A 27,459-nucleotide genomic window follows, 5' to 3' on the forward strand; every position below is an offset into this window, starting at 1 on the left:
ATTCATCATTTTCCACGCGTTTTTCCTTTCTGTTAAAAATAAAGTGTGAGTACAATATATCTCTTGAAGCTGTCTTCTTGGAAGGTTGCCCTCTTTTGAATTTTTGGTCGATATTCGACCCCAGGATTTTTTTGGAGGGCAGATGTCATTACAGAACTGCAAGTTCGGTGAATATTTAGTGACCATTAGCAGTGGGTTTAAAGCTGCTGTTGTGGGAAATGGCCACAAGGATGCAGCATTTGTCCTTTCCCAAATCTGGGTACTAGGGCAGCAGAGCCTTTCTGGAAGTCGTGGTCCTCGGTTGTAAGTTAGAATGGAATGTGCCAGGAGGAATGCCCATAAGTTTATGTCTCATTACTTCTTCTTGGTTTTTAAAATTTATTCAATCGGGGTAATGATTAGATATTGTTTGTCCAGATGTACACAATCTAGTTCATTTGTACAATATATGTGTCTATTCATGTTCAGATCCTCTTCCCACATAAAATGTTACAGAGTGTTCCATAGACCTCCCTTGCTATATGGTCCGTCTTTTTGATATATGTTTATAATATGTGTTTGTATACGTATGGTAACGCTAATCTTAATTTATCCATTCTGCCCACCTTTCCTTTTAGATAAGCATACTTAATTTCTAAGTCTGTGAGTGTCTTTCTCTGTGGAAATATGTTCATTTGTGTTAGTTATTAGATAACGCCTATAAGTGATATCATAGGATATAGGTCTTTTGCTTTCTGACTTACCTCATATTCTGTGATTATCTCCAAGCTCATCTATGGCGCCTCAGATAGCAGTGTTTCATTGTTTTCCATGGCTAATATTCTATTGTGAAAGTGGACCACTTCTTCTTCATCCATACATCTGTTGATGGACATTTTGATTGCTTCACTGTCTTGGCTATTGTGAATAAGGCTGCAGTGCAGCTTTTGCAGCCCAGGTCTTCTCGACTCTGGTCTTCTCAGGTGAGAGGCCCAGTGGTGTGACTGCTGGATTGAATGGTACCTCAATGTTTACTTTTAATCGTAGCTCCTTTCTGTTCTCGTTATTGGCTGTTAACACTTTACATCTCACCAGCAGCTAGAGGGTACACAGTTCTCTAAAACCCCTTCAGAATTTATTGTTTGTAGACCTTTTGCTGATGGTCAGTTGACTGGTGTGAGTTGAAACCTTTTTGTTGATTAGATTTGCATGGGTCTAATAATTCCTGAGGTTGAGCTTTCACCCATTTTCCTTTTTTTAAAAAAGAGAGTGAGTCAAACTTACCTCTTCATACTATCGTCTTGAAAAATTTGCCAGTTTTGAATTTTATTGTCCATTCCCTACCTCAGCACAGTTTAGGGCAGGTGTCCTTTGCAGCCCTGAGTCCTTGTGAATGTTAAGAGACCATTAGCTGTGGGCTTAAAGCCGCTCTTGCGGGAAACGGCCACAAGGCAGCACAATTTCTACATTTCCAACTCTGGGTTTTTGGGCAGCAGAGCCTTCCTGGAAATCGTGTTAGTAGGCTGCAAGTTAGAGTGGAATGTGCCAGGGCACATCCCCAAGAGCTTATATCTCCTTACTTCTTGTTTGTTTTATAAATTTAATTTTTATTAATTATCAGATCAAACTTGATAAAAATATTTTGTTTCTCCTAGGTGTACAGAATCTGGTTCATCATATCAATGTATCTGTCTATTCATCTTTGGGTCCTTTCCTGTGTAGGTTATTACAGAGTGTTGCATAGACCTCTCTTGGTATTCCATAGGTATTTTGTGATTATATATTTCATATGTCTTAGTACATGTCTGTTAACCCCCATATCCTACTTCACACATTCCTTACACTTTTCCATTTGGTTAAACATAATTTTTTTTCTTAATCCATGCTTTTCCTTCTCTTGGAAATAAGTTCATGAGCATCAACTTTTAGGTAACACCTAGAAGTGATGTCATAGGATATCTGTCTTTCAGTTTCTTTCTTACTTCAAGTTGGGTGATTATCTCTAGGTCTTTATATGGTGGTGCCAACGGCACTGTTTCATTGTTTTCCATGGCTAATATTCCATTGTGTACATGGACCACTTCCTCTTTGTGCATTTTTCTGTTCATGGACCTTTTGGTTTCTTCCAAGTCTTGGCTATGTTAAATGTTCCTGCAGTGCAGGATTGCCAGCCTGTGTCTCTTCCATTCTGCTCTGCTCAGGTGATAGGCGCATCAAAGGACCTACCAGATCACATGGTAGCTCAGTTTTTACCCTTAAACGCACCTCCATTATGTTCTCACTACTGGCTGTTACCAGTTTACATCCCCCCAGCAGCTAGAGGGTACACAGTTCTCTGAAACCCCTTCAGCATTTATTCTTTGTAGACTTTTTGCTGAAGAACATTCTGACGGCTGTGAGGTGAACATTTCTGTAATTGGATTTGCATGGCTTTATTCATTGCTGATGTTGCGCATTTTTCAATTCCCTTTTATTTTAAAGAGAAAAAAAAAGAAAAGACAAAATGTGCGTAAAATATGCCTCTTGAAATTGTCTTCTTGAAATGTTGACGTCTTTTGAATTTTCTGGTCGATTTACGACCCCAGGATATTTTTTGATAGCAGGTGTCATTTACAGGCCTGCAATTATTTTGAATATTAAGTGACCATTACCGCTGTTGCGTGAAACGACCAGAAGGCGGCAGCACTTCTCCTTACCAAATCTGTTTACTAGGGCAACAGAGCCATAAGGGAAGTTGTGTTGTAGGTTGTTAATGAGAACGCAATGTGCCAGGAAAAGCCCCTTAAGATTACGTCTCATTACTTCTTGTTCGTTTCTTTAATTTAATTTTTATTCTTTATCACAGCAAATTAGATTACAAAGTTTTGTTTGTTCTAGGTGTGCAAGATGTGGTTCTTTTACACATATACGTATATCTATTCTTCTTCAGATCTTTTTCCCATGTAGGTTATGACACAATGTTGAGTAGTCTTCTCTTGGTATTCCGTAGGTCTTTGGTGATTATATATTTCACATGTGTTTGTATAGCTCTGTTAACCCCAATATCGTAATGTATCCAATCCTCACACCTTTCCATTTGGTGAAACATAAGTTGGTTTAATGAATCTGCGATTGCCTTTCTCTCTGGAAATATCTTCATTGGTATCAATTTTTAGGTAACACCCATAAGTGATATGACAGGATATGTGTCTTTCACTTTCTCACTTACTACCAGTTGCATGATTACCCCTAGATTCCTCTATGGTCCTGCAAATGGCATCGTTTCGTTTTTTTCCTTGGTTAATATTCCATCTGTACATGTACCACTTCTTCTTTGTCCACTCATCTCTTGATGGACGTTTTGGTTGCTTCCATGTCTTGGCTATTGCAATACTTCTACAGTGCAGATTTGCCTGCCTGTGTCTTTCCAATTCTGTCTTCTTAGGATTGATCCACCAGGCCCACCCCCGAGAAGTGGGCCTCGTGGATCATATAGTAGCTCAAGGTTTACCTTTTAAAGGCCCCTCCATTCTGTTCCCATTAGTGGCTCTTACCAGGTTACGTCCCACTTCAAATTGAGGGTATGCATTTCTCCAAAACCTTTTCAGCATTGAGCGTTTGTAATTTTTTTGCTGATGGTTATTCTGAGTGGTGTGAGCTGATACCTCTTTGTGGTTGGATTTGCATGTGTCTCATACTCCCTTGAAATGGAGCTTTCAGACATGTCCTTTTATTTTTCAAACTGTTATTACAGGTGACTTCTTCAAATGGTTTTCTTGAAGTATGTGCCACATTTTGAAAAATTTTGGCCTTTACCTGCCTCAAGACATTTTAAGGGCAGGTTTCATTTGCATCCCTGCAGTACTTGTGCATATGAAGTGCCCCTTTGTACAGATTTCAAAGCTGCTGTTGCAGGTATCGGCCAGAGGATGGCAGCATTTCTGCATTTCTACCCACTCTGGTTCCAAGGGAAACAGACCCTCCTGCCGGTGGTGTTCCTCAGTTATAAATTAGAGTGGAATATGCCCGGATAAACCCACCAAAGCTGATGTCTCCTTATTTTGTTTGTTTTTGAAATTTAATTTATATTTTTTAGTGGAGTAATATTCCATTCTGTACATGGACCACTTCTTCTTTGTGCATTCCTCTGTTGATGGACATTTTCGTTGCTTCCAAGTGTTGACTATGGTAAATATTGCTGGAGTGCAGTATTGCCAGCCTGTGACTTTTGATTCTCATTTTCTCAGGTGATAGACCCAACTGTGGGTATGATTCATTGACTGGTAGCTCAGTGTTCACCTTTTCAAAGTACCTGCATTGTGTTTTCGTTAGTGGATCTTGCCACGTCCCAATTAACCCCGAGGGTACGCATTTTTCCACAACGCATTCAGCATTTATTGTTTTTAGAATGTTTGCTCATGGCCATTCTGACTGGTGTGAGCTGATAGGTTTGTGTAATTTGGATTTGCATGTCTTTAATAATTCCTCATATTCAGCATTTTCCCACACCTTTCTCTTTTATTTAGAAATAAAATCGTGAGTACAATATACCTCTTGAAATTGTCTTCTTGGAAGGTTGCCCTCTTTTGAATTTTGTGGTCGATTTTCGACCCCAGTATTTTTTTGGACAGCAGGTGTCATTTATAGGCCTGCAATGATTGTGAGTATTTAGTGACCATTAGCACTGGGTTTAAAGCTGGTGTTGTGGGAAACGGCCACAAGGCGGCAGTGTTTCTCCATTCCCAAATCTGTTTACTAGGGCGGCACAGCCTTTCTGGAAGTCCTGTTGCTAGGCTGTAAATTAGAATGGAATGTGCCAGGAAAAAGCCCCTGAAGTTTATGTCTCATTACTTCTTGTTCGTTGTTTTAATTGTTTTAATCGGGGTAATGATTAGAATACAGTTTGTCCTAGGTGTACACAATCTGGTTCATTCGTACATCATGTATATCTATTCATGTACAGATCCTTTTCCCATGTAAAGGATTACAGAGTGTTCTGTACACCTCCCTTGCTATGTGCTCAGGCTTTTTGATATATGTACTTAATCTGTATTTGTATAGGTATGGTGAACCTAATCTTAATTTATCCATTGCCACCACCTTTGCTTTCAGATAAGCGTAGTTTGTTTGCTAAGTCTGTGTGTGTGTTTCTCTGTGGAAATATGTCCATTTTTGTCAGTTGTTAGGTAACACCTATAAGTGATATCATAGGATATATGTCTTTTGCTTTCCAACATACCTCATGTTCTGGGATTATCTCTAGGCTCATCTATGGTACCTCAAAGAGCAGTGTTTCATTGTTTTCCATGGCTAATATTCCATTGTGTACATGGACCACTTCTTTATCCTTTCATCTGTTGATGGACATTTAGGTTGCTTCCATGTCTTGGCTATTGTGAATAAGGCTGCAGTGCAGCTTTTGCAGCCTCTGTCTTCCGGATTCTGATCTTCTCAGGTGAGAGGCCCAGCGGTGGGCCTGCTGCATCGAATGGTATCTCACCTTTTACATTTAAACACAGCTCTTTTCTGTTCTCATTATTGGCTCTTATCACTTTACATCTCACCAGCAGCTAGAGGGTACACAGTTCTCAAAAATCACTTCAGCATTTATTATTTGTAGACTTTTTGTTGATGGTCAGTCGACCTGTGTGAGTTGAAACCTTTTTGCAGATTACATTTGCATGAGTGTAATAATTCCTGTGGTTGACCTTTTATCCATTTTCCTCTTTTTTAGAAGGCAGTGAGTAAAACTTACGTCTTCATACTATCTTCTTGAAAATTTTGCCTGTTTTGAATTTTGTTGGCCATTCCTTACCTCAGGACAGTTTTTGAGGGCAGGTGTCCTTTACCAGCCTGAGTCCTTGTGAATGTTAAGTGACCATTAGCTGTGGGTTTAAAGCCACTCTTGCGGGAAACGGCCACAAGGCGGCAGCATTTCTTCATTTCCAACTCTGGGTTTTTGGGCAACAGAGCCTTCCTGGAAATGGTGTTAATAGGCTGCAAATTAGAGTGGAATGTGCCAGCGCAAACCCCCAAGAGTTTATATCTCCTTACTTGTTGTTTGTTTCTTTAATTTAATTTTTATTAGGTGTCAGAGCAAATTTGATAAAAATGTTGTTTCTCCTAGGTGTACAGAATCTGGTTCATCATATCAATGTATCTGTCTATTCATCTTTGGGTCCTTTCCTGTGTAGGTTATTACAGAGTGTTGAGTAGACCTCTCTTGGTATTCCATACGTATTTAGTGATTATATATTTCATATGTCTTAGTACATGTCTGTTAACCCCCATATCGTAATTCATTCATTCCTTACACCTTTCCAATTGGTTAAACGTAATTTTATTTTCTTAGTCCATGCACTTCCTTCTCTTGGAAATAAGTTCATGGGTATCAATTTTTAGGTAACACCTAGAAGTGATGTCATAGGATATCTGTCTTTCAGTTTCTTTCTTATTTCAAGTTGGGTGATTATCTCTAGGTCTTTATATGGTGGTGCCAACGGCACTGTTTCATTGTTTTCCATGGCTAATATTCCATTGTGTACATGGACCACTTCCTCTTTGTGCATTTTTCTGTTCGTGGACATTTTGGTTTCTTCCAGGTCTTGGCTATGTTAAATGTTCCTGTAGTGCAGTTTTGACAGCCTGTGTCTTTTACATTCGGGTCTGCTCAGGTGATAGGCACATCAAAGGACCTACCACATCACATGGTAGCTTAATTTTTACCTTTAAACGTACCTCCATTATTTTCTCCGTACTGACTGTTACCAGTTTACATCCCCCCAGCAACTAGAGGGTACACAGTTCTCTCAAACCACATCAGCATTTATTCTTTGTAGACTTTTTGCTGATGGTCAGTCAACTGGTGTGAGTTGAAACCTTTTTGTAGGTTACATTTGCATGAGTCTAGTAATTCCTGAGGTTGAGCTTCTATCCATTTTCCTTTTTTTAACAAGAGAGTAAGTCAAACTTACCGCTTCATACTACCTTCTTGAAAATTTTGCCTTTTTTGAATTTTTTTGGCCATCCCTCACTTCAGTACATTTTTTGTGGGCAGGTGTCCTTTACAGCCCTGAGTCCTTGTGAATGTTAAGTGGCCATTAGCTGTGGGTTTAAAGCCACTCTTGTGGGAAACGGCCACAAGGCGGCAGCATTTCTACATTTCCAACTCTGGGTTTTTGGGCAGCAGAGCCTTCCTGGAAATCGTGTTAGTAGGCTGCAAATTAGAGTGGAATGTGCCAGGGCACACCCCCAAGAGCTTATATCTCCTTACCTCTTGTTTGTTTTTTAAATTTAATTTTTATTTATTATCAGAGAAAATTTGATAAAATGTTGTGTTTGTTCTAGGTGTACAGAATCTGGTTCATTGTATCTATGTATCTATCTATTCATCTTTGGTTCCTTTCCCGTGTAAGTTATTACAGAGTGATGAGCTCAATTTTTAACTTTAAACGCACTGCCATTCTGTTCTCACTACTGGCTGTTACCAGTTTACATCCCAGCAGCAGCTAGAGGGTACAGAGTTCTCTAAAACCCTTTCAACATTCATGTTTTGTAGACTATTTTGCTGATTGTCATTCCGACGGTGGTAAGGTGAACGTTTTTGTAGATTGCATTTGCATGGCTTTATTAGTTCCTGATATTGAGCATTATTCCATGCATTTTTTTAAACAAAAAGAAAAAGAAAAGGGAAAATGTGTGCAAAATATGCCTCTTGACATTGTCGTTTTGAAATGTTGACGTCTTTTGAATTTTCTGGTCAATTTACGACCCCAGGAATTTTTTGAGGCCCGGTATCCTTTACAGTGCTGCACATACTTTGAATATTAAGTGACCATTACCTCTTGGTTTAAAGCTGCTGTTGTGTGAAACAGCCACAAGGCGGCAGCATTTCTCCTTTACCAAATCTGGTGAGCAGGGCAACAGAGCCTTAATGGAAGTCCTGTTCTAGGTTGAAAGTTAGAATGGAATGTGCCAGGAAAAATTCCTTTAAGTTTATGTCTCATTATTTCTTGTTCATATTTTTAATTTAATTTTTATTTTTTATCGCAGCAAATTTGATTACAATGTTTTTTTTGTTCTAGGTGTGCAAGATGTGGTTCTTTCACACATATACATATATCTATTCTTCTTTGGAACCTTTTCCCAGGTAGGTTATGACACAATGTTGAGTAGTCTTCTCTTGGTATTCCGTAGGTCTTTGGTGATTATATAGTTCACATGTGTTTGTATATCTCTGTTAACCCCAATATCGTAATGTATCCAATCCTCACACCTTTCGATTTGGGGAACCATAAGTTTGTTCAATGAATCTGTGATTGCCTTTCTCTCTAGAAATATCTTCATTGGTATCAATTTGTAGGTAACACCTATAGGTGATATACGTTAGGTGTCTTTCACTTTCTCACTTACTACAAGTTGCATGATTACCTCTAGACTCATCTATGGTGCTGCAGATGGCATTGTTTCATTTTTTTCCCGAGCTAATATTCCATCTCTACATGTACCAGTTCTTCTTTGTCCACCCATCTGTTGATGGACTTTCGGTTGCTTCCATGTCTTGGCTATTGTAATACTGCTGCAGTACAGATTTGCCTGCCTGTGCCTTTCCAATTATGTCTTCTTATGTTATAGGCCCAGGAGTGGGCCTGCTGGATCATATAGTAGCTCAATGTTTACCTTTTAAAGGCACCTCCACTCTGTTCCCATTAGTGGCTCTTACCAGGTTACGTCCCACTTCAAATTAAGGGTATGCATTTCTCCACAACCTCTTCAGCATTGATCGTTTGTAGTTTCTTTCCTGATGGTTATTCTGAATGGTGTGAGCTGATACCTCTGTGTGGTTGGATTTGCATGTGTCTCATAATCCTTTGAAATTGAGCTTTCAGGCATGTCCTTTTATTTTTCAAACGGTTATTACAGCTTAGTTCTTCAAATGGTTCTCTTGAAATATGTGCCACATTTTGAAATACTTTGGCCTTTACCTCCCTCAAGACATGATGAGGGCAGGTTTCCTTTACAGCCCTACAGGACTTGTTCATATGAAGTGACAATTAGCATAGGTTTTAAAGCTGCTTTTGCAGGTAATGGCCAGAGGGTGGAGCATTTCATAATTCTATGAAATGTAACTGAACACACAATACATACTTTTTCTTTTAAATTTCCATTGTTACTTTTTTAAATTACAATTATAATTGAAGTTCTTTGTAACAAGTGAAATTTAAAAATTTAAAGGAAAAGCTAATATTTTACCACTTGCCATCCTTTCCCATTTACTGAAACGACCAGCATAATGTGTAGATTTCTCATTTTATCCAGGTGTTCTATACATCTGGAACATCATGCTTCTCACTGTAGAAAAACAGATTTAGCTCTCACACTTTTTATAGGCTACGTAACAGTCCATAGAACAAAAGTACCAACTATTTCAGACTTAGCTTTTCGAGGGACACTCAGGTTACTTTCTGTTTTATTTTGTTGTTCCTTTTTTGGGGGGTGGTAGGAGTTTATTATTTATTTTTGTTGTGTTGGGTCTGAGTTTCCATGTGAGGGCTTTCTCTAGTTGTGGCGAGTGGGGGGCCACTCTTCATCTCGGTGCGTGGGCCTCTCACTATCGCGGCCTCTCTTGTTGCAGAGCACAGGCTCCAGATGCGAGGGCTCACTGGTTGTGGCTTATGGGCCTAGTTGCTCCACGGCATGTGGGATCCTCCCAGACCAGGGCTCGAACCTGTGTCCCCTGCATTAGCAGGCAGATTCTCGACCACTACACCACCAGGGAAGCCCCCTATTTTGTTGTTCTGCTAGTTTGTTTTAACCCAAGAAAATATTTTTTTAAATACAGAAAAACAAAATCTAGGGGTAAGAATTAGGGTTTAGGGTAAGGTTTAGGGTTAGGATACGGGTTAGGATTATTGTACGACTTAGAGTATGGTTTAGGGTTAGGGTTATGGTATGGGTTAGTGTTAGGGTACAGTTTAGGGTATGGCTATGGTTTAGTGTTAGGGTACGGGTTAGGGTATGGGTTAGTTTTAGGGTACAGCTTAGGATTAGGGTACGGTTTACGTTCAGGGTTATGGTTAGGTTTAGTGTATGGGTTAGTGTTAGGTATGGGTTAGGGTACGGGTTAGGGTTAGGTTTAGTGTTAAGGAACGGGTACAGTTTAGGGTAGAGGATAGGGAACAACAAAGGGTTAGTGTTAGGGTACGTGTTAGGGTAAAGTTTAGTGTTAGTGTACGGGTTAGGATTAAGGTATGGTTTAGGGTAAGGTTTAGGGTTAGGGTTAGGGAATGGGTATGGTTTGGGGTACAGTTTAGGGTATGACCACGGGTTAGGAGTAGGGTAAGTGTTAGGGTACGGTTTAGTGTTAGTGTACAGGTTAGGATTATGGTACGGGATAGTGTAAGGGTTAGGGTTAGGGAATGGGTATGGATTAGGATACAGGTTAGGGTATGACAATGGCTTAGGGTTAGGGTACGTGTTAGTGTATGGGTTAGGATTAGGGTATGGGTTAGGTTATGGATTAGTGTTAGGGGATGGGTTAGGATTAGGGTATGGGTTATGGTACGGTTTCGGGAAAGGGTTAAGATATGGGGTAGGGTTAGGATAAAGTTTAGTGTATGGCTATGTGTTACTGTTAGGGTACATGTTAACGTATGGGTTAGTGTTCGTGTACAGCTTAGGGTAAGGGTTAGGTTTAGGGTTAGGGAACGGGTACAGTCTCAGGTACAGGTTAGGGTATGGTAGCGGGATAGGGTTAGGGTACGTGTTAGGATGAGACTTCTTTGTAGTGCAGATTTGAATTTCCCGCTTGCCTGGTTGGCCAAAAAGTGCGTATGTGTTTTATCCTGAATATATTCAGGAACAAATGCATACGCACTTTTTGGCCAACTGCATCATTGTCGAAGTTCTGCTGCTTTTCATGTGATTTAAAGGTGACTCCAATTGACCTCTAGAAATCAGTTTCCTGCAATTCTGCCTTGTTTTCGAATCCTCTTTGCCTTAACTCAATATATTTTTAACCGATAGTTGTCGTTTATGACTCTGCAGGTTTGTGAACTGCAGTGCCCCTGAGCTCCATCTTTCAACTCCCTTTTCTGTGAGCTGGCCACAAAACTGCAGGATTGCTTCAGGCCCTATTCTAGTTCTGGGGTGTCAGGCTAAGCCTTTGGTTAATTCTTCTTCCTGATGGGAAATTAGAGTGAAATGTGCCCGACCAAACACCTACACCGAATCTCTCATTTGCTCCCCCTGTTTCCTTTCATCCTCTGCACAACTTGCACACTGTGAGAAATAGAAAGTTAAAGGCGCTGACTCTCTAAGTGGCGAGGTTGTTAGTAAAAAGGTTGGAATGGCGAACACGAGCACCAGGAGAGGAAAAATGACGTGCATTTTAGAAACCTTTCCTGATCCACAATGGACCATCCTCTGGCTTTCCTATGTATGTTTTAGCTGTAGGAAGATTCCCTTAAACCTGGAGAGTTGAGACCCATGGAATGGGTAGCACGCAGTATTACTTTAAAGGGTCTGCATTCACTCACCCAGCCGCACCAGTCCTCTCAGTCCCAAGTGTCCAGCCTTATGTGTCACCTGGTGGTGGGTGTAGATGTGGTCAATCCAGGTTGCATCACAACCCATGAACGAATTTTGTAAGAATTTCTCTGTCTTTTGCAGTCCTGGTGTTTTGTCTTTTTTTTTTTCTTGCGGAACGCAGGCCTCTCACTGTTGCAGCCTCTCCCATTGCGGGGCGCAGGCTCCGGACGCGCAGGCCCAGCGGCCATGGCTCACGGGCCCAGCCGTTCTGCGGCATGTGGGATCTTCCCGGACTGGGGCACGAACGCGCGTCCCCCGCATTGGCAGGCGGACTCTCAACCACTGTGCCACCAGGGAAGTCCCTGTGTTTTGTTTTTGAAATTTATTTTTGTAATGGGGTTTAGCTGATTTCCACTGCTGTGTTTATGCCGTTCTACACACCCTTGATTCCCTTACGAAGACATATGAATACATAGGTTTAAGATTCTTACTAGTCAGATATATTCTTCTGTGGTGAACAGGGGGTGTTGAATCCAGTTCGTTGAGCAAGGAGTAGGTCTTGTCTATTACATATTTGGTTTAAGGAACCGTATCTGAGCTAATTTCAAACTCTGGTTTTATGCATCACCCCAACTCACCTGTCCCCTTAAGCAGGCATAAGTTGTTTTCTAAATGTGAGACTCTGTTCTGTCTTGTAATTCAGATCATGTGTAGCCACGTTTACATTCCCTCTATAAGTGATATGTTAAAACAAGTTCCTTTTTCTGTGGGACTTCTTTCACTTAGAATCATCGTACGAAAATCCACTGATTATGCTGCTATGGACATGATGACATTGATTTCATGGCTGAGTTATATTTCATTGTACGTAAGTACCGCAATTTCTTTATTCATTTTTCTCTTTCAGGGATATTTAAGTTGTACAGTAGTCGAGGTTTTTGTAAACACACCAGCCCTAAACTTTGGGCTGGCTGTGTCTTGTTGATTTTTAGTTTTCCCAAGCTATAGGGCCATGAGAGGAAGTGCCCTAGGCTCTGTAGCTTTTTTTTTAGATGTTTCAGGAAACACCATACACTTCTCCAGAGTGGCTGTTGGCAATTTACATCCCGCCCATCAACATGACATGGCTCCCTGTTCTCCATGGCCTGTCCTGCCTTTCTGGTTTTTACACTTTTTTCGGATGGCCCTTTTGACTGGTGGGAAGTGAGACTTCATTGTAGTGCGGATTTCCATTGCACGCTTGCTTGGTTGGCCAAAAAGGGCATATGCGTTTTTTCCTGAATATATTCAGGAAAAAACGCATACGCCCTTTTTGGCCAAGTGCATCATTGCTGAAGATCAGCCACTTTTCATATGCTTTAAATGCAATTCCAGTCTACCTCCTGAAATCTGTTTCCTGCAATTGCGCCTTGCTGTCAAGTCCTCTTCGCAGCCTTACCTCAATATATTTTTGGACGATAGTTGTCCTTTATAACTCTGCAGGTTTTATGAATTGCAGTGCCCCTGAGCTCCTTTTTTCAGCTCGCTTGTTGTGAGCTGGCCGCAAATCAAAAGGATTGCTTCAGGCCCTATTCTGGTTCCAGCGCGGCACGCTGAGTCTTTGGTTAATTCTACATCCTGGTGGGAAATTAGAGTGAAATGTGCCCTTCCAAACACCTACAGCAAGTCTCTCATTGGTTCTCCCTATTGCCGTTCATCCTCTGCAAAAATTGCAGAGTGTGCCAAACAGGAGGTTAAAGGCACTGACTCTCCAAGTGGGGAGATTGTTAGTAAAGCGTCTGGAATGGCGAACCCGAGTACCAGAGGACGAATAATGAGATGCGTTTTAGAAACCTTGCCCGATCACACTGTGGACCATCCTCTGGGTTTCCCACGCATGTTTTAGCTGTAGGAAGAATCCCTTCAACCTGGAGAGTTGGGACCCATGGAATGGGTAACACGCGGTACTACTTAAAATGGTCTGCATTTGCTCACCGAACCTCACCAATCCTCTCAGTCCCAAGTGTCCAGCCTTATGTCTCACCCAGCTGTGGTTGTAGATGTGGTAAATCCAGGTTTCATCACAAGCCCTGAACGAATTATTTAAGAATTTCTCTCTCTTTCACTGTCTTTGTGTTTTGTTTTTGAAATTCATTTTTATAATGGGGTTTAGCTGATTTTCACTGCTGTGTTTATGTCACTCTATGCACACTTGATCCTCTTATGGAGACCTACAAATACATACATTTTAAGATTCTTACTAGTCAGACATGTTCCTCTGCATTGAATATGTGGTGTTGAGTCCACTTCGTTGAGGAAGGAGTATATCTTGTCTATTACTGGCTTATGGAACGGTATCTGTGCTAATTTCAATCTCTGGTTTTATGCAGCACCCCAACTTACCTTTCCCCTTAAGCAAGCAAAAGTTTGTTTTCTAAATGTGAGACTGTACTGTTTTGTAATTTAGTTCATGTGTATCCAAGTTTACATTCCCTCTATAAGTGATATCTTATGACTAGTTTCTTTTTCTGTGTGACATATTTCACTCAGAATCATCGTACCTGAATCCACTCATTATGCTGCTACGGGCCTGATGACATTGATTTCATTGCTGAGTGACATTCCATTGTACGTAAGTACCACAACATCTTTATCCATTTTTCTCTTTCTGGGATATTTAAGTTGTACCGTTGTTGAGGTTCTTGTAAACACAGCAGCCCTAAACTTTTGGGTGGCTGTGTCTTGTTGATTTTAATTTTCCTAAGGTATAGGGCCATAGGTGGAAGTGCCCGAGTCTCTGTAGCTTTGTTTTTTAGAGGTTTCAGGAAACACCATACACTTCTCCACAGTGGCTGCTGGCAATTTACATCCCCCCCATCAGCATAACAAGGCTCCCAGTTCTCCATGGCCTGTCCTGCCTTTCTGGATTTTACACTTTTTTCAGATGGCCCATTTTACCGGTGGGAAGTGAGACTTCAGTGTAGTGCGGATCTCCGTTGCCCGCTTGCTTGGTTGAAGAAAAAGCACGTATGCGTTTTTTCCTGAATGTATTCAGGAAAAAAGTCATACGCCCTTTTTGGCCAAGTGCATCATTGTCAAAGTTCTGCCACTTTTCATATGCTTTAAAGGCAACTCCAATCTACCTCTTGAAATCAGTTTCCTGCAATTCTTCCTTGCTTTCAAGTCCTCTTCGTAGCCTTACCTCAATATAGTTTTGGACGATAGCTGTCATTTATAACTGTGCAGGTTTGTGAATTACAGTGCCCCTGAGCTCCTTTTTTAAACTCGCTTTCTTTTGAGCTGGCCACAAACCTGCAGGATTGCTTCAGGCCCTATTCTGCTTCCAGCAGGGCATGCTGAGCCTTTGGTTCATTCTTCTTCCTGATGGGAAATTAAAGTGATATGTGCCCGTCCAGACACCTCCAGCTAGTCTCTCATTGGGTCTCCCTATTCCTGTTCATCCTCCGCAGAAATTGCAAACTGTGTCAAACAGAAGGTTAAAGGCACTGACGTGCCAAGTGGGGAGATTGTTAGTAAAACGTCTGGAATGGTGAACCCGAGTACAAGGTGACGAAAAATGAGATGCGTTTTAGAACCATTTCCCGATCACATGGTGTACCATTCTCTGGGTTTCCCATACATGTTTTAGCTTTAGGAAGAATCCCTTCAACCTGGAGAGTTGGGACCCATGGAATGGGTACCGTGCAATATGACTTCAAAGGGTCTGCATTTGCTCACCGAACCTCACCAATCCTATCACCCCAAGTGTCCGGCCTTATGTGTCACCCAGCTCTGGGTGTAGATGTGGTAAATCCAGGTTGCATCGCAAGCCCTGAATGAATTATTTAAGAATTGCTCTCTATTTCACTGTCATTGTGTTTCGTTTTTGAAATTTATTTTTGTAATGGGGTTCAGCTGATTTTCACTGCTGTGTTTATGCCTCTCTACAGACACTTGATTCTCTTATGGAGATACATAGGTTTTAAGATTCTTACTAGTCAGATATATTCCTCTGTGGTGAATAGGGGGTGTTGAGTCCACTTCGTTGAGCAAGCAGTAGGTCTTTTCTATTACATATTTGGTTTATGGAACGGTATCTGTGCTAATTTCAATCTCTGGATTTATGCAGCATCCCAACTCACCTTTCCCCTTAAGCAAGCATAAGTTTGTTTTCTAAATGTGAGACTCTGTTCTGTTTTGTAATTCAGTTCATGTTTAGCCAAGTTTCCATTCCCTCTATAAGTGATATCTTATGATAAGTTTCTTTTTCTGTGTGACTTATTTCCTTAGAATCATCGTACCTGAATCCACTCATTATGCTGCTACGGGCCTGATGACATAGATTTCATTGCTGAGTGATATTGCATTGTACGTAAGTACCACAACTTCTTTATCCATTTTTCGCTTTCTGGGATATTTAAGTTGTACCGTAGTCAATGTTCTTGTAAACACAGCAGCCCTAAACTTTGGGGTGGCTGTGTCTTGTTGATTTTAAATTTCCTAAGCTATAGGGCCATAAGTGGAAGTGCCCTAGGCTCTGTAGCTTTGTTTTTTAGATGTTTCAGGAAACACCATACAGTTCTCCAGAGTGGCTGTTTGCAATTTACATCCCGCCCATCAGCATAACAAGGCCCCCTGTTCTCCATGGCCTGTCCTGCCTTTCTGGTTTTTACACTTTTTTTAGATGGCCCTTTTGACCGATGGGAAGTGAGACTTCATTGTAGTGCAGATCTCCGTTGCAGGCTTGCTTATTTTGACAAAAAGTGCGTATGCTTTTTTCCTGCATGTATTCAGCAAAAAAAGCATACATACTTTTTGGCCAAGTGCATCATTGTCGAAGTTCTGCTGCTTTTCATATACTTTAAATGGTGTTTCAATCTACCTCCTGAAATCTATTTCCTGCAATTTTGCCGTGCTTTCAAGTCCTCTTCGTAGCCTTACCTCAATATATTTTTGGACGATAGCTGTCCCGTATAACTCTGCAGGTTTGTGAATTGCAGTGACCCGGAGCTCCTTTTTTCAACTCGCTTTTTTGTGAGCTGGGTGCAAAACCGCAGGATTGCGTCAGGCCCTCTTCTCATTTTGTCACGGCACGCTGAGCCTTTTGTTAATTCTTCTTCCTGGTGGGAAATTAGAGTAAAATGTGACCGTCCAAACACCTACAGCTAGTCTCTCATTGGTTCTCCCTATTCCCTTTCATCCTCCGCAGAAATTGCAAACTGTGCCAAACAGGAGTTTAAAGGCAGTGACTCTCCATGTGGGGAGATTTTTAGTAAAGCATCTGGAATGGCGAATCCGTGCACCAAGGTACAAAGAATGAGATGCGTTTTAGAAACGTTGCCCGATCACACAGTGGAGCATCCTCTGGGTTTCCCATGCATGTTTTAGCTGTAGGAAGAATCCCTTCAACCTGGAGAGTTGGGACCCATGGAATGGGTAGCATGCAGTATTACTTCAAAGGGGCTGCATTTGCTCACCGAACCTCACCAATCCTCTCAGCCCCAAATGTCCTGCCTTATGTCTCACCCAGCTGTGGGTGTAGAAGTGGTAAATCCAAGTTTCATCACAAGCCGTGAACGATTATTTAAGAGTTTTCTCTCCTTCACTGGCTTTGTGTTTTGGTTTTGAAATTTATTTTTATAATGGGGTTTAGCTGATTTTACTGGCTGTGTATGCTGCTCTACACACACTACATTCTCTTACGGAGACATATAAATACATACGTTTTAATATTCTTATTGTCCGATATATTCTTCTGCGGTGAATAGGCCGTTTTGAATCTAATTCATTGAGCAAGGTGTAGGTCTTGTCTGTTACATATTTGGCTTATGGAATGGTATCTGTGCTAATTTCAATCTCTGGTTTTACACAGCACCCCAACTCACCTTTCCCCTTAAGAAAGCATAAGTTGGTTTTCTAAATGTGAGACTCTGTTCTGTTTTGTAATTCTGTTCATGTGTAGCCAAGTTTTCATTCCCTCTATAAGTGATATCTTATCATAAGTTTCTTTTTCTGTGTGACTTATTTCCTTAGAATCATCGTACCTAAATCCATTCATTATGCTTCTACGGGCCTGATGACATTGACTTCATTGCTGAGTGATATTCCATTGTACGTAAGTACGAAAATTTCTTTATCCATTTTTTCTCTTTCTAGGATATTTAAGTTGTACCGTAGTCGAGGCCCTTGTAAACACAGCAGCCCTAAACTTTGGGGTGGTTGTGTCTTGTTATTGTAATTTTCCTGAGCTATAGGCCTATAAGTGGGTTTAGGGATAGGGTTAGGGTTAGGGGAAGGGGACGGTTTAGGGTACAGGTTAGGGTACGACAACAGTTTAAGGTTAGGGTATGGGATAGTTTTAGTGTACGGGTTAGGATTAGGGGATGAGTTAGTGTAAGGCTTTGGGTAAGGGTTAGTGTTAGGCTTAGGGTTAGGGTTACGATTAGGGAACTGGGACGGTTTAGGGTACAGGTTAGGGTACCACAACAGTTTAGGGTTAGGGAACGTGAATTGTTTAAGGTACATGTTAGTGTACGATAACAGTTTAGGATTAGCGTACGTGTTAGGAATAGGGAATGGGTTAGTGTAAGGCTTCCGGTAAGTGTTAGGGTTAGGTTAGGGATAGAGTTAGGGAATGGGGACAGTTTAGGGATAGCGTATGTGTTAGGGTACGGGTTAGTGTACGGTTTAGGATTAGGGGACGGGTTAGGGTAAGGCTTTGGGTAAGGGTTAGTGTTAGGGGATGGGGACGGTTTAGGGTACAGGTTAGGGTACAACAACGGTTTTCGTTTAGCATACATGTTAGCGTATGAGTTCATGGTAGGGTTCAGGTTAGGATTATGGTACAGGTTAGGGTAAGGCTTCGGGTAAGGTTTAGGGTTAGGGGACGGGGACGGTTTAGGGTACAGGTTAGGGTACGGCAACGGTTTAGGGTGAGCGTACGTGTTAGGGTAGGTGTTAGTGTTAGTGTATGGATTAGGATTAGGGGAAGGGTTAGGGTAAGGCTTCGGGTAAGGGTTAGGGAACGGACACAGTTTAGGGTAATTAATTTATTTTTATTTTTTGGCTGTGTTGGGTCTTCATTTCTGTGTGAGGGCTTTCCCTAGTTGCAGCAAGCAGGGGCCATTCTTCATCGCGGTACGCGGGCCTCTCACTATCGCGGCCTCCCTTTTTGTGGAACACAGGCTCCAGACGCGCAGGCCCAGCAGATGTGGCTCACGGGCCCAGCCGCTCCGCGGCATGTGGGATCTTCCCAGACCAGGGCTCGAACCCGTGTCCCCTGCGCCGGCAGGCAGACTCTCAACCACTACACCACCAGGGAAGCCCAGTTTAGGGTACAGATTAGATTATGACAACGGTTTAGGGTTAGGGTACTTGTTAGGGTACAGGTTAGTGTTAGTGTATGGGTTAGAATTAGGGGATGGCTTAGGGTAAGGCTTTGGGTTAGGGATAGTGTTAGGGTTAGGCTTAGGGAATGGGGAGGGTTTAGGGTACAGGTTAGGGTACGACAATGGTTTAGGGTGAGTGTACGTGTTAGGGTATGGGTTACTGTTAGCGTATGGGTTAGGATTAGGGGACGGGTTAGGGTAAGGCTTAGGGTAAGATTTAGGGTTAGGGAACGGGGACAGTTTAGGTTAGGGTACAGGTTCGTGTATGACAACACTTTATGGTTAGTGTACGTGTTCGGGTATGGGTTAGTGTTAGTGTACGGTTTAGGATTAGGGGACGTGTTAGGGTAAGGCTTCGTGTAAGGATTAGGGTTAGCGTTAGGGTTAGGGTTAGGGAATGGGGCCAGTTTAGGGTACAGGTTATGGTACGACAACTGTTTAGGTTTAGCGTATGTGTTAGGGTATGGGTTAGTGTTAGTGCACAGGTTAGGATTACGGGACGGTTTAGGGTACGGCTTTGGGTAAGGGTTAGTGTTAGGGTTAGGTTTAGGGATAGGGAACAGGGATGGTTTAGGGTACAGTTTAGGGTATGACAATGGTTTAGGGTTAGTGTACTTGTTAGGGTACAGGTTAGTGTTAGTGTACGGGTTAGGTTTAGTGGACGGCTTAGGGCAAGGTTTCGGGTTAGGGATAGTGTTAGGGTTAGGCTTAGGGAATGGGGATGGTTTAGGGTACAGGTTAGGGTACGACAATGGTTTAGGCTTAGTGTACTTGTTAGGGTACATGTTAGTGTTAGTGTATGGGTTAAGATTAGGGGATGGCTTAGGGTAAGGCTTCAGGTTAGGGATAGTGTTAGGGTTAGGCTTAGGGAATGGGGAGGGATTAGGGTACAGGTTAGGGTACGATAACGGTTTAGGGTCAGCGTGTGTGTTAGGGTATGCGTTAGTGTTAGGGTACGCATTAGTGTTATTGTACGTGTTAGTGTGAGTGTACGGGTTAGGATTAGGTTTACGGTTAGGGTTAGGTTTAAGGTCAGGGTTAGGGATAGCGTTAGGGATCGGGTACATTTCAGGGTTAGGGTTAGGGTACGTGTTAGGTTATGCGTTATTGTTAGTGTACGGATTAGGATTAGGGTACCGTGTAGTGTAAGGGTTAGGTAAAGAGTTCAGTTTAGGATTAGGGTTAGAGTTAGGGTTAGGGTTATGGAACGGGTGAATTGCAGTGCCCCTGTGCTCCATATAAAGTGATGGAAATATCCAATGGAAGTGTTAGAAACATCCTATTTTACCCGAAGCTTATACACTGCTATATGTTAATTACAGTTTTGCTCACACATCTGTTCATTGATGTTACAATGTTGTCAATTTCTGTGACTGATCCACCAGAGTGGGCCCCAACAAGGCTCCCCTTGCCCAGTGTCATTGGAGCCAACAGATCGAGACTGAGTTTGGTTCAGAAGCAAGGGAAATTTTATATTTTCTTCAGAGAACGGAGAGATGAGAGCGTGCACTACCCCACGGGCTGTGGGCTTACCTGCTGTGTAGGGACCCCAGCAGCATCAGTGGGAGGGAGAGGCGGAGCTCTCGAGGGGCGGGTTGGCTGCAGCTCAGGCTCTATGTCGTGGAGTCTGCATGGGGCCCCGGGAGCTGAAATGTCAACCCAGCCATTCTGCATTAGGAAATCGGGTCTGAAGTGCCGGGTGTGGGACCTCTGCATGCGGAACCCTAGGAGCATGTGAAATTAGACAAAGCACAGATGAAAAAAAGGTTAGACTTTATTTTATTGCCCAGATTCTATTTTTGTCTCCCAGGAATTTTTCATGGGCTTTGCCAGTGACAAACCACTCCTCTGCCTTTTGTCCTATTCCTCATTCTTGGGGCACTGTGGGTGCAGACCCCTCTTCTTTCACTGCTTCGTGCTGAGTTGGGAGTCCTCGCACTTGTGGGGAGGGGCAGAACTTCTCCCCAGCAGCCTCCAGGTGAGGTTGATTGTCCCCAGGTCTCCTGCCTCACTGCTCGTCCGCCTGAGCACCAGCATTGGAAGTGTTATAGATTCTAATGACCTTTAAGGGTCCAGGAAAGAGATGCGCAGAGAGGCTGGGGATGCTGGTTTTACCCCTCCATACATTTGTTCGGCCATCTTAGGCTGACGGTTTCTGCCGGCCTAGATACTCTGACCAGTAGTCTGTGCTTTCTTCAATTAGGCCCCCGAGTTAACGTACAAACAGCACCAAGTGTCAGAGCCCTGCCCGCTCAACTCCCAGACAGTCCAGGGTCGGTGGTGATCCAGGACCATGACGGCCACTGAGTCAACGGCCTTTTGAAGTAGCTAGGAGGCCAGCCGGTCTTATTGGCCGCCGTCACCACGGTGTCTGTAGGTTTTTCTATGGTGACAGCATGATATATGGTTCCCCCGCCAAGCTTATTAGCTCCCCTCTGGGTGCAGTAAGTCCTGCAAGCAGTAGTCTGCTCTTTTGGGGCACACTCTTGTTTTCTGAGAGAAACTCCAGGTCAAGTGATGGTCACACGGGTCGTCATGGGGACCCGTTCCCCCCGGTTGTCTGTCTGGACGTTGAAGTTGGAGGCCCTCCTCACTCGAGGTCAGTGTGCCCACGGAGTGACCCCTGCAACTGCGGGGCATGGTGGGTGGTTAGGATCACCACGTGGGGTCCTTTTCCCTTAGGAGGGAGCTGGCCTTGCGGGTTGCTGATTTCCATGTTCTTACATACCCCCAGTACCCTGGCCGGATGGGGCGGTGGGCCAAGCCATTGGTGACCGTAGTTTATCCTACCTGGAGGGCATTCTTGCGTTGTTCCATTTCAAGTGGTCCCAGTTTTTGCACTAATACTCCAAGGGCGATTCCCATTCTATGGGGATGTAAAGTTCAAAGGGTTTAGCTAAATTAGGGAGTTTCAGGGCAAGGGTCTGAATTGACTGCTCTTTGCATTCTTGAAAGGCCGCTTCTGGATTCTATTTGAAAGGATCATCATCTTTTCCTTTCAGTGTTTCATATAGAGGCCCAGCTATTAGACTGTAGTTAGGGATCCAGATGCAATAATCCCCGGCCTCCCCAGGAAACCCTAAGCTGTCTTCTAGTTTTAGAAGGGGGTAAGGCTGCAAATGGCTTCTTCCCTTTCCTGGGATGGGCTTCTCCGACCTTCTGTGTAATGGAGCCCAGGCAGGCCACCTTAGTCTGTGATATTTGGGCCTTTTTCTTGGACACCTTCAATCCTTTATTGGCTAGGTAGTTCAGAGGCCTCCTTAGTAGGGCTGGTGATCAGAATGTCATCTGCATATTGAAGGAGGGTTCCCTTTTCCAGAGGTAGAACTTTTAGGTGTTTAGCTAACGTTTCCCCAAAGATGGTGTGGGAATTTTTGAACCCTTGGGGCAGGACGGCCCAGCAGTATTGTTTTTGTAGTATGTTGAGTCCTGCCACTCAGAAGTCAAAATTTCTTGTGACTCTGGGACTAATGGAATACAGAATGAGGCATAATTGAAGTCTAATACAGAATACCATGTCCTGGTGGATGGTAGAATGACCAGCAGGGTGTAGGGATTAGGAACTACTGGATGTATATCCTCAGTGGCTTCACTGACTGTCGTGACATCCTTTCCCAGGTCCCCAGCAGCCCACGGGGCTCTCGTGGTCAGGTCCCTCCGAGGATATGGAGCTCACCTGTGCAGCTACCCAGCAGCCCACGGGAGTCTCGTGGTCAGACCCCTCCCAGGATACAGAGCTCCCCTTGGCAGGTACCCTGGCAGGGCTGGGCACACAGGAACTGTGCACATAGCCCTCAGTGCAGAGCACCCCCAGCTCACCTGTCAGTCAGAGCTGACACAGAACACCTAAGAACAGGACCTGAGCTAACAAACAGCAGCTCCGATGGGTCTGTGACACTGGGCGTCACTCTGTGGGGCTTCCCTCCACCTGGTCTTCCAGTGACTTCCACTGCGGCTGGGGCACAAGGCCTCTGTCTCCACCCACCACCCCTCCTCTCCCTGCCTCCTGGGTTCCTCTCATTAGGAGAGGGTTTTCTTGAAGTTGTCTCCCACTCATGGGCCAGATAAAATGATTAGAAAACAAGCCAGAGCTGCAGCCCCTTGTCTATCCTGACTCTCAAGAGCCCACACCTGTTCCTTGGACCTGGCCGGTTCAGCAAGTTCCATTTTCTGCAACTGTGAGCCCCTGAGGGGTGATGATTGGTTGACCTGGGCAGCCTGACCGTGCGGGCCAGCCCTCCCCAGGTGTGCCTGGGTTGAGGTCAATATAAACACGGCTCCAGGCAGCAAGAGCCCCTGCAGCTCTTCCTGACACCATATTCTCTGCCCCGTCAGCAGTCTCGGGGCTGGGCTGGTGGGTGGGAGTGAGGGGCCACGGCTTTGTGGGTGGCCCGGTGTGAGTGGGCTCTGCTGGACTTTCTGCAGGAGTTGCTGTGTTGCCACCTGCTAAAGAAGAGGATGTGTCACCCATACCTTACGCTGGAATTTCTCCCTGGGAAGAGGTGAGGAAGGAAAAAAGCAGTGGGGGCCTGGACAGGAGGGGTATCTCAGGCAGGGAAATGGAAAGCTTCCAGAAGAGCACCCGGGGCCAGGACAATCCTTGCTGGCCTGCAGGCACCAAGTCGGATGGTGTGCTGTCGCTGGTGTGGCTCCACGGCCCTTCCTCTAGGCTTTCAAGTCCTTGTACATATTCAGGTGTTTTACCTGAGAAGGGTGGGAACAGTTTAGCAGTAGCTGGCCTGGGGCTCAGCTCGCGTTTACTCACAGACGCCTCGGCACGGTTCCCCAGCTTTGCAATGAGGACGCTCCTTGTGGGGTGGGGGCTGCTGGCTGCATGCGAGACGATTCCCCACCTCTGACCAACTTCAGAATTGTTTACCAGTGGAGCAAGTGCCCTGATAGGGTTTTCCTCTGTATAACTGGTGGGTTCTGTGTTTTTGTTCTTTTTTGGTTCAAGGTAGATTTTATTCCTCTTTTGTACTTATAGATATAAGCATGGAAATAATTCATTCATATAAATACATGTATGTGAAGGGAATAACTTTTTTCCGTTTTTTAAAAAATCTTATTTATTTTTTAATTTTTTAACTTAATTTTATTTATTTTCTATACAGCACGTTCTTACTGGTTATCTATTTTATACATATAAATGTATACATGTCAATCCCAATCTCCCAACTCCTCCCACCGCCACCCCCCCCCACAGCTTTTCCCTCTTGGTGTCCATACATTTGTTCTCTACATCTGTGTCTCTATTTCTGCCCTGCAAACCGGTTCATCTGTACCATTTTTCTAGGTTCCACATATATGCATTAATATACAATATTTGTTTTTCTCTTTCTGACTTACTTCACTCTGTATGCCAGTCTCTAGATCCATCGACGTCTCTACAAATGACCCAATTTCATTCCTTTTTATGGCTGAGTAATATTCCATTTTATATATGTACCACATCTTTATCCATTCGTCTGTCTGTGGGCATTTAGGTTGCTTCCATGACCTGGCTATTGTAAATAGAGCTGCAATGAACATTGTGGTGAATATGTCTTTTGAATTTATGGTTTCCTCTGGGTATATGCCCAGTAGTGGGATTGCTGGATCATATGGTAATTCTATTTTTAGTTTTTTAAGGAACCTCCATACTGTTCTCCATAGTGACTGTATCAATTTACATTCCCACCAATAGTGGAAGAGGGTTCCTTTTCTCCACACCCTCTCCAGCATTTGTTGTTTGTAGATTTTCTGATGATGCCCATTCTAACAGGTGTGAGGTGATACCTCATTGTAGTTTTGATTTGCATTTCTCTAATAATTAATGATGTTGAGCAGCTTTTCATGTGCGTCTTGGCCATCTCTATGTCTTCTTGGAAGAAATGTTTATTTAGATCTTCTGCCCATTTTTGTATTGGGTTGTTTGTTTTTTTAATATTGAGCTGCATGAGCTGTTTATATATATTGGAGATTAATCCTTTGTCCATTGATTCGTTTGCAAATATTTTCTCCCATTCTGAGGGTTGTCTTTTCATCTTGTTTGTAGTTTCCATTGCTTTGCAAAAGCTTTTACGTTTCATTAGGTCCCATTTGTTTAGTTTTCTTTTTTATGGCATTACTCTAGGAGGTGGATCAAAAAAGATCTTGCTGTGATTTATGTTAGAGTATTCTTCCTATGTTTTCCTCTAAGAGTTTTATACTGTCTGGTCTTACATTAAGGTCTCTAATCCATTTTGAATTTATTTTTCTGTATGGTGTTAGGGGGTGTTCTAATTTCATTCTTTTACATGTAGCTGTCCATTTTTCCCAGCACCACTGATTGAAGGCACTGTCTTTTCTCCATTGTATAGTCTTGCCTACTCTGTCATAGATTAGTTGACCATAGGTGTGTAGGTTTATGTCTGGGCTTTCTTTTTTTTTTTCCTTTTACACCTTTATTGGAGTATAATTGCTTTACAATGGAGTGTTAGTTTCTGATGTATAACAAAGTGAATCAATTATACATATACATATATCACCGTATCCCCTCCCTCTTGCATCTCCCTCCCACCCTCCATATCCCACCCCTTTAGGTGGTCACAAAGCACCGAGGTGATCTCCCTGTGCTATGTGGCTGCTTCCCAGTAGCTATCGATGTTACATTTGGTAATGTATATATGTCCATGGCACTCTCTCACTTCGTCCCAGCTTACCCTTCCCCCTCCCCGTGTCCTCAATTCCTTTCTCTACGTCTGTGTCCTTAATCCTGTCCTGCCCCTAGGTTCTTCTTAACCTTTGTTTTCTTTAGATTCCATATATCTCTGTTAGCATACGGTATTTATTTTTCTCTTTCTGACTTACTTCACTGTGGAGGACAGACTCTAAGTCTTTCCACCTCACTACAAATAACTCAGTTTTGTTTCTTTTTATGGCTGAGTAATATTCCATTGTATATATATGCCAGATCTTCTTTATCCAGTCATCTGTCGATGGACACTTGGGTTGCTTCCATGTCCTGGCTATTGTAAGTAGAGCTGCAATGAACATTGTTGTATATAACTCTTTTTGAATTATGGTTTTCTCAGGGCAAATGCCCAGTAGTTGGATTGCTGTGTCGTATGGTACTTCTATTTTTAGTTTTTTAAGGAACCTCTATACTGTTTTCCCTAGTGGCTATACCAAGCAACAGTGCAAGAGCGTTCCCTTTTCTCCAGTAAATGCCTCTCCAGCATTTATTGTTTGTAGATTTTTTGATGATTGCCATTCTGACTGCTGGGAGGTGATACCTCAAGGTAGTTTTGATTTGCATTTCTCTAATGATTAGTGATGTTCAGCATCCTTTCATGTGTTTGTTGGCAATCTGTATATCTTCTTTGGAGAAATGTCTATTTAGGTCTTCTGCCCATTTTTGGGTTGGGTTGTTTGTGTTTGTGATATTGAGCTACACGAGCTGCTTGTAAATTTTGGAGATTAATCCTTTGTCATTTGCTTCATTTGAAAACAGTTTCTCCCATTCTGAGGGTTGTCTTTTCGTCTTGTTTATGTTTTCCTCTGCTGTGCAAAAGCTTTGAAGTTTCATTAGGTCCCATTTGTTTATTTTTGTTTTTATTTCCACTTCTCTAGGAGGTGGGTCAAAAAGGATCTTGCTGTGATGTATGTCATAGAGTGTTCTGCCTATGTTTTCCTCTAAGAGTTTTATAGTGTCTGGTCTAACATTTAGATCTCTAATCCATTTTGAGTTTATTTTTGTGTATGGTGTTATGGAGTGTTCTGATTTCATTCTTTTACGTGTAGTTGTCCAGTTTTCCCAGCATCACTTACTGAAGAGGCTGTCTTTTCTCCATTGTATATCTTTGCCTCCTTTGTCATAGATGAGTTAGCCATAGGTACGTAGGTTTATCTCTGGGCTTTCTATCTTGTTCAATTGATCTATATTTCTGTTTTTGTGCCAGTACCATATAGTCTTGATTACTGTAGCTTTGTAGTATAGTCTGAAGTCAGGAAGTCTGATTCCTCCAGCTCTTTTAATTTCCCTCAAGACTGCTTTGGCTATTCGGGGTCTTTTGTGTCTCCAAACAAATTTTAAGATTTTTTTGTTCTAGTTCTGTAGAAAAAGCCACTGGTAATTTGATAGGGATTGCACTGAATCTGTAGCTTGCTTTGGGTAGTATAGTCATTTTCACAATATTGATTCTTCTAATCCAAGGACATGGTTTATACCTCCCTCTGTTTATATCATCTTTGATTTCTTTCAGCAGTGTCTTATAGTTTTCTGAGTACAGGTCTTTTGCCTCCTTAGGTAGGTTCATTCCTACGTATTTTATTCTTTTTGTTGCAATGGCGAATGGGATTGTTTCCTTAATTTCTCTTTCTGATCTTTCATTGTTAGTGTAGAGGAATGCAAGAGATTTCTGTGCATTAATTTTGTATCCTGCAACTTTACCAAATTCATTGATTAGCTCTAGTAGTTTTCTGGTGGCATCTTTAGGATTCACTATGTGTAGTATCGTGTCATTTGCAAACAGTGACAATTTTACTTCTTCTTTTCCAATTTGTATTCCTTTTATTTCTTTTTCTTCTCTGATTGCTGTGTCTAGGACTTCCAAAACTATGTTGAGTAATAGTGGTGAGAGTG

The 27,459-nt window shown here is 42.7% G+C and overlaps 1 long non-coding RNA gene across 1 annotated transcript in view; it reads left to right on the forward strand.

The window, feature by feature from the left end:
- Window positions 1-10,425: 10,425 nt before the first annotated feature.
- Window positions 10,426-27,459, forward strand: part of LOC125963538 (uncharacterized) — a 63,600-nt gene continuing 46,566 nt past the window's right edge. The window contains exon 1 of the long non-coding RNA XR_007475612.1: window positions 10,426-10,469. This is a non-coding gene — a long non-coding RNA (uncharacterized LOC125963538). The remainder of the gene's footprint in view (window positions 10,470-27,459) is intronic.

Source organism: Orcinus orca, chromosome 2 (assembly GCF_937001465.1).
Source record: "Orcinus orca chromosome 2, mOrcOrc1.1, whole genome shotgun sequence".
Classification (NCBI taxonomy): Eukaryota; Metazoa; Chordata; class Mammalia; order Artiodactyla; family Delphinidae; genus Orcinus; species Orcinus orca.